The sequence below is a fragment of the Hippopotamus amphibius genome, chromosome X (assembly GCF_030028045.1).
Source record: "Hippopotamus amphibius kiboko isolate mHipAmp2 chromosome X, mHipAmp2.hap2, whole genome shotgun sequence".
Taxonomy (NCBI): domain Eukaryota; kingdom Metazoa; phylum Chordata; class Mammalia; order Artiodactyla; family Hippopotamidae; genus Hippopotamus; species Hippopotamus amphibius.
The window spans coordinates 12753265-12761340 of NC_080203.1; the positions used below are offsets into that span (position 1 = coordinate 12753265).

General features: G+C 37.1%; 1 pseudogene; it reads right to left on the bottom strand.

Annotated features, from left to right (window-relative positions):
* Positions 1–234: 234 nt before the first annotated feature.
* Positions 235–7650, bottom strand: LOC130841370 (small integral membrane protein 8-like; annotated as a pseudogene).
* Between the last annotated feature and the right edge of the window lie 426 nt (positions 7651–8076).

Genomic DNA, 8076 nt, shown 5'->3' on the forward strand with positions numbered 1-8076 from the left:
ATAAAAGGATTTAGTCAAAGAAAAATATTGAGCAGCTCTTTCTGTGGAAAAGGAATGAGATAATGGCTACAGTTTTGAAAGGACAGCATTCACTACCAGTGGCCAGGCTGCAACTGCCAGCCTTTTTCCTCAGTGGCATCTTCTGGAACAAGAAGCAAGATACCGTGTGGTGCTAATCTTCAGCTGAAGATTTCAGAGCCCCCAGAAAAGCTCCATCTGCAGTAACCAGCACTGTTAATCCCACTTAGATGCTTTCCTCCTCATATAACTGTGTCCCTCACTATCAATAGCTTCATAGAGGTCCTACTTATTCTCCTGTGTCGCATGTAGATAACCGATATAAGCCACGCAAAGTGAAAGGGTTATCAATTCGAAAGCCATTACAGGTTTGTTAGTTTTAATGAACAGCTCTGGATTCACAGCTCGAAATAAGGTTGTGGTACGGACCCCTCTGAGGCCTGGGTTTCCCACGTCTTTCTCCTTGGGCGGCTCCTTTTTAAAGGCTGGAGGCTCAGGTGCTGAAGACGTCTTGACTAATGATGATTTAGTATTAGCCTTTCCAGGGTCACCTCTTCTCCGTGCCCGCTGCCTAACATCATACTTAATGGTGAAAAGTTGAAAGACTTTCCCCTAAATTCAGAAGAAGACAAGGATGGCTACTCTTCCCACTTCCATTTAACACAGTATTGGAAGTCCGAGCCACAGCAATCAGACAAAAAAAGGAAATAAAAGGTTTCCAAATTGGAAGGCAAGAAGTAAAACTGACACTATATGTAGATGACATGGTACTTTATATAGAAAACCCTAAAGCCTCCACACCAAAACTATTAGACCAAATAAATAAATTCAGCAAATTGTAGGATACAAAATTAATGTACAAAAATCTGCTGTTTTTCTATATACTAATAATGAACTACCAGAAAGAGAAGGTAAAAAAACAATGCTGTTTTAAAATTTCATTAAAATGAATAAAATACTTAGGAATAAACTTAACCAAGGAGATGAAGGACCTATACTCTGAAAACTATAAAACAATGATGAAGGAAATTGAAAATGATACAAAGAAATGGAAAGATATCCTGTGCTTTTGGATTGGAAGAACTAATATTGTTAAAATGGCTGTATGACCCAAAGCCATCTACAGATTTAATGAATCCCTAACAAAATACCCACAACATTTTTCACTGAACTAGAATAATCCTAAGATTCATATGGGACTACAAAAGACTCCAACTTGCCAAAGCAATCTTGAGAAAAAAGAACAAGACTGGAGGTGTCAACCTACCAGACTTCAGACTATACAACAAAGCTACAGAAATCAAAACAACATGGTACTGGCACAAAAACAGATGCAGATCAATGGAACATAATATAGAACCCAGAAATAAACCCAGTCACCTATGGTTAATTAATCTACAACAAAGGAGGCAAAAATATACAATGGAGAAAAGACAGTCTCTTCAACAAGTGATGGTGGGAAAACTGGACAGCTACACATAAAAGAATAAAATTAGCACATTCTCTAACACCATATAGAAAAATAAACTCAAAATGGATTAAAGACCTAAATGTAAGACTGGACTGTATAAAACTACTAAAAGAGAACATATGCAGAACACTCTTTGACATAAACCACAGCAGTATATTTTTGGATCTGTCTATTAAGGCAAAAGAAAAAAAGCAAAAATAAACAAATGTGACCTAATTAAATTTAAAAACTTTTGCACAGGAAAGGAAACCATGAACAAAACAAAAAGACAACCTATGGAATGGGAGAAAATATTTGCAAGTGATATGACTGACAAGGGGTTATTATCCAAAATACACAAACAGCTCATACAACTCAATAAAAAAACACAATAAAAAATGGGCAGAACACCTGAATAGATATTTTTTCAAAGACATACTGATGGCTAACAGGCACATGAAAAGATGCTCAACATCACTAATTATTAGAGAAATGCAAGTCAAAACCACAATCAGTTATCACCACACACCTGTCAGAATGGCCATCCTCAAAATGTCTACAAATAACAAATGTTGGAGAGGATGTGGAGAAAAGGGAACCCTTGGTGAGAATGCATATTGATGCATCCACTATGAAAAACATTATGGAAGATTTCTCAAAGAAATAAAATAGAAGTGCCATATGATCCAGCATTTCCACTCCTGGGTATATATATCCAGAAAAACCAAAACTAATTTAAAAAGATACATGCACCTCAACGTTCACAGCAGCACTATTTACAATAGCCAAGATATGGAAGCACCCCAAGTGCCCATCAACAGATGAATGGATAAAGAATATGTGGTACATATATACAATGGAATATTACTCAGCCATAAAAAGTGAAATTCTGCCATTTGCAACAACGTGGGTGGATCTAGAGAAAATTATGCTTTGTGAGATGTCAGACAGAGAAAAATACTGTATGATATCACTTACATGTGGAATGTAAAAAATAATACAAATGAAAGAAACAGACTCACAGATATAGAAAACAAACTAGTGGTTACCAAAGGGAAGAGGGAAGGATGGAGGAGCAAATTAGGAGTATTGGATTAACAGATACAAACTACTATGTATAAAAGAGATAAGCAACAAGGATATATTGTGTAGCACAGGGAATTATAGCTATTATCTTATAATAACTTTTGACGGAGCGTAATCTGTAAAAAGCCTGAATCACTATGTTGTATACCTGAAATTAATATAATATTGTAAATCAACTATATTTCAATATAAAAAAGAAAGAATTAACCTAATATGAATTGAATAAGGACAATATGAAGTAGTTCCTATGGAAGTCTCCATTGTAATACCAAAGTGATATTTTAAAAGTGAAAAGTAATTCAATCACCCTTCTTGCTTAAAACTCTTTGCCCATGGCAGTGAAAAAGAAATCTAGTTTTCTTTCTGTGGTCTAGGCCCCTCTGACCTCATGTCTGATAACTTCTTCCTTTGCTTCAACTTGCATCTTCTAGGTGAGAAATTCAGCCACATCAGCTTCCTGTTTGTCCCTGAAAACATCAAGCTATTTCTTATTTTGGGGCAATTGTAGTAGCTATTTCCTCTTCCTGGAAGGCTCTTCTCCCAGATTTTCTCATGGAAGGCTTTTTATCAATTCATGTTCTAGCTTAAAACTCATAGAAGTCAGGCTTCCTAGGTGGTGCAGTGGTTAAGAATCCGCCTGCCAATGCAAGGGACATGGGTTCGATCCCTGCTCCAGGAAGATCCCGCATGCCGTGGAGCAACTAAGCCCGTGTGCTACAACTATTGAGCCTGCGCTTCAGAGCCCATGAGCCACAACTATTGAGCCCATGTGCTGCAACTACTGAAGCCCACATGCTGCAACTACTGAAGCCCATGTGTCTAGAGCCCGTGCTCCACAACAAGAGAAGCCACAGCAATGAGGAGCCCGTGCACCACAACGAAGAGTAGTCCCCACTCACCACAACTAAAGAAAGCCCGTGCACAGCAAAAAAAGACCCAACACGGCCAATAAAATAAATAAATAAATTTATTACAAAAAAAACTCATAGAAGTCAAAAAGCAATTCTGACCACCCTTTGTCTACAATAGCCACACTCTCTCTCCCCAAGTCATTGTCTATTACAGTGTTACATGACAATGTCATATGAAAAATGCTGTTACACCACATCGCATATGTTATAGTTATACTATTTCCAAGTTATACTATTTCCATTTATTTCCATTAAATATCACTTTAGAACATGTTAGATACTGAATAGAGGTGGGGAGTGTGGGGTGGGTGAAATGAGTGAAAGTGGTCAAATGTAATTTTCTGTTACAAAATAAATGTCATGGAGATATAATGTACAGCATATTAGGTTTATTTATGTATATTTTGCAATTATATTTGTATAATATTGTATATTTATATTTTCATACATGAAATAGATTATTTTAAGAGTATAGTATATTGATGTAGTTGTATTGGTATATTAGATAATGGAAAATTTCCCATAATATTATATAGTATATATACACAGTTAACAACAAAGCAGTTACCTGGTGATATTTTGAGGCAATTGCTACTTTATCCATTATGTTTTTCTCTGTTGTCCAATTTTAATAGATGATGGATAGATACATAGATGAACAGATGGATAGACACACACGGGGGGGAAAAAAACAATGTTGAATCAGTTAGAATACAACTGCAGAAAATACTTTCCCAAACTGGCTTAAGCAAAAAGGAGCTTTATTAACTCACTTCCCCAAGATATCTGAAAGCAGCATTATCTTCAATCATTCAGTCATTCTGTCGAAAGAAATTCATTAAGTTCATGATTATATGCCTTTAATGCATGTAAAAGTCACTCTCACTGCTGAGGTTATAGCAGTGAGAAAGACAGTGTCCCTGCCCTCAATAATCTTATATTCCGGAGAGGCAAGAGAGAAAATAAATATATGAACATATGTTAAATGTTTGGACACATTTCAGGTTCTGATGGGCACCATGAAGAAGCTAAGTTAAGGAAATGTGGTAGAGGGTAGTAGTGGAAGTTTGCTTTGGTTTGAATGATCTGGAAAATCCTTTCAGAAAGTGGTATGATTTCAGTTGAGGTTTGAATGACAAGACAGTTCTGCAATGATATCAGGGTGTCCCAAGGAGAATCAACAGCAAAGACAAAGAACCTTGGGCAGAAAGTATGGTTGCATTGAAGTGAATCAGGTGGGGATCAAATAGAGATGAGGTAGGAGAGAAAAGCAGGACCAGATTCTGAAAATCCTTGGGGGTGGGGACAAGGAAGGAGAAGAGAATGAGGTTTAGTTCTCCCTAGTCGAACTACCTCCAAGTCTTCATGGAGGTGTAGGGTGGGAGGGGTGGATTCTGTTTCATGTAAATGCTCCCTAGGTTTTCAGAGAATATCTCACATGGTTCGCCTTTATTCTCTAATTCCCTTGTACGCATTCAATTCACTCAATTTCTTCTCTTTAAAACTCTCTCGTCAATTCTGTCAGGTCAGTATGAAACCTATTTCACAAGTGAAGGAATTGTATTAGTTTCCTGTTGCTGCTGTAACAAATTACCACAGATTCAGTGGCATAAGTTAACACAAGTGTATTCTCTTACAGTTTTGAAGGTCAGAAATCTGAAATGGGTCTCACTGGCATAAAATCAAGCTCTAGGAGGGATATGTTTCCTCTGGAGGCTCTAGGAAAGAGTCCATTTCCTGTGTCTAGAGATTTCTTGGGTTCCTTGGCTCATGATTCTGTATCACCCTGGCCTGTCCTTCCATCTTCATATCTCTGTCTCTGTCTCCAACCCTCCTGCCTCCCTCTTACAAGGAGTCTTGTGATTACATTAGGCACATCTGGATAATTGAGGGTAATCTCCCATCTCAAGATGTTTAAATTAACTTAAATCACATCTACACAGTCTCTTTTGCCATGTAAGGTAGCATAGTCACAGGTCCCAGGTAATAGGGCATGGACATATTTGGGGAAGGGGACATTATATTGTCTACCACAAAAACTGACACCTAGCAAACTGACTTGGCAAATGTCACACTACTCTGATGAGCCAGAGTCTTTAACAGACTCAAGCCTAGTCTCTAGTTACTGTTCTTAGTGGGAAATTGTAGTAAGGGGCATCCTCAGGACAGGGATACAAGGCTTTGGAGGTCATCCTGGTTTATCAACACACTAATAAATTACTTTAATCTGGTGAGTACATCAATCTAGGTGTCTCTAGGCTGAGTGAGTGGCAGCATTAATTAGTGGCTAAGAAACTCAGGAGTCACATAAATCTTGTTTTGATACCCAGCTCTCCAACTTACTAGCTGTGGGACCTTGGTCAAACACTTTACCACTCTGGATCTTGGTTTCTTCACCTGTAAAATAAGTCACAAGGTAATCAGAAAGATTTAGTGAGATAATGGTTAGGCAACATAAATTAGCATATACAAATTCAAACAACCATAGCTATTATTATTAGAATATTATTTTACTTAGTTTCACAGTGACAAATTTTAAGTCAATGTATAAACCTTTTTATAATTTAGTGTTCTGCTTTCACTAAGGAATATACACAATAAGAACAATTGCATTCATCTAGTCTAATTTAGAGATAGGCTTTTCATTTTTTTTAGCCTTAAAAAATCACCTCACTAACAAAGGAGCTCTTTATCAGTCTTATAAGTCATGTCAAAAAGATACTATCACAAGGTTGTTTTGTGCAGCAAAAATATAATAAATTGCTCTCAGTTCCTTGGTCTCATATTACTCACATTACTTCAAATCTGTGAAAGAAATGACCCAGGCAATGCAACAATTCACTTATTAACTCTAAGCAAGGCTAATTAGGAGATTTTGAAAGTATTCTTAGAGGTCAGGATCCTTTTCTGACTTTAGTGGCCTCTCTTTTTAAATCTCTGTACATACTTGTCTTTGCCAGGAGCTAGAAGAACAATGATTGAAGCCTGAGGCCTCTTATGGTTGCATTATCAGAAAAAACAGTTATATTCAAAGAAATATTTAAACACATTTTATGCTTAAAATAGCCAAGAGCAGGAAGACAGAATCTCTACTCTGTAAATTGCATTAGAACTCCATTTATCTTCTAGTATGTGTGTCCCAAGAGGCATGTGTGGGTATGATATCTACACAGTCACAATCAGCCACTTTCCTCAAGGTACTGCAGGACACACACAGCACACAAGCTGGGCTCTCCTTAGGTACTCTCTTACATTTCCCCTTTCTTTTCAGTTATCCTCACTTTCTGGATCTCCTCTGCCACACTGGCGCTACTGACATCCTGAGATTGGTTCTACTATAACCGAAACTGTAGAGAAAGCTCCTGTATCAGTGGAATCTTGTTTTAGGAAATTAATTCCTACTTGGCTTCACATTTGATTGCTTTAGCCTTTTATTTGACCCATTCCAGACCACTGACCACTTATGTCATGATGCCTTTCAGTATGCATATATTCTCTTTTAAGTTTTTTTTTAATTGAAGGATAGTTGATTTACAATACAGTATCACCTTAGTTTCAGGTGTACAGCACAATGATTCAGTTATACATACTTGTGTGTGTGTGTTTCTCCTTCAGAGTCTCATATCTTCTCGACTCTCATAAAACTATTAATTTACCTCTTGACTTCAGATCACCTTTAACTGTGAAATTGATGCAGTTTCTCATTTAGCAAGCCTCCTAGATTTCTGAGTCATGTCTCATCCTGACATTTATCTCTTATGTAATCTTGGTCTCCTGAGCTACTGACCTAGCTGATCGCTAAACTCTTTTATATGGGAATTCATATTTTTCTTCCACATCTGCCTTTCCCTTGAATTTGGCTACCCAACATCACCAGCAATCCTAGTTCATGTGTTCGGGCACCCAGTCCACCAATCACAGATGAGTAGAATGTGGACAGGCTAGCTCAATAAAGAAGTCTATATGGAAATCGGGACTTATTACAATGGCTTGTAGAACCCTACATGATCTTCCCACATGCCATTACCTCTCTGACCTCCTCTTATATCTTTTCCACTTGCTTACTATGCTATAGATACATTGGTCTTCCACTCTGTTGACCATGGCAATCTGGTTGCTGCGTTTAGGCCTTTGTACTTGCTCCTCTCTCTGTCTAAAAGGCTTTTCCCTCTCAGAATTTTTCATGCCAACTTCTTATTATTTACTGCTATGACCCAATATCACCTCCTCAGAGACGTCTTCTTTGATCACCCTGCTCTTTCATTCATTTGTCTCAGTTTCATTGCAATAATTGCTACTGAAATTATTTCCATATTTATTGTCTAATACCTGCTCTCACTGGAATACAAGATCCCAGGGAAGATATTTTATATCTGTTTCTTTCACTTCTATATTCAAAGTTACTAGGTATTTAATAAGTATTCGTTGAATTAATAACTTGATGAATGAATTAATTAAATGGTAGTTTATAGCTTGCATTAAATTTTGTGAAACTATTTTCTGTCTTATTTGTTGTTTTTTAATTAAATCCTCTTAAAGTCTATTAATTTACTTATTTTGAATCCTCTCGATATTGACTTACCTTATATGTTTCTTAGACTCTACTTAAGA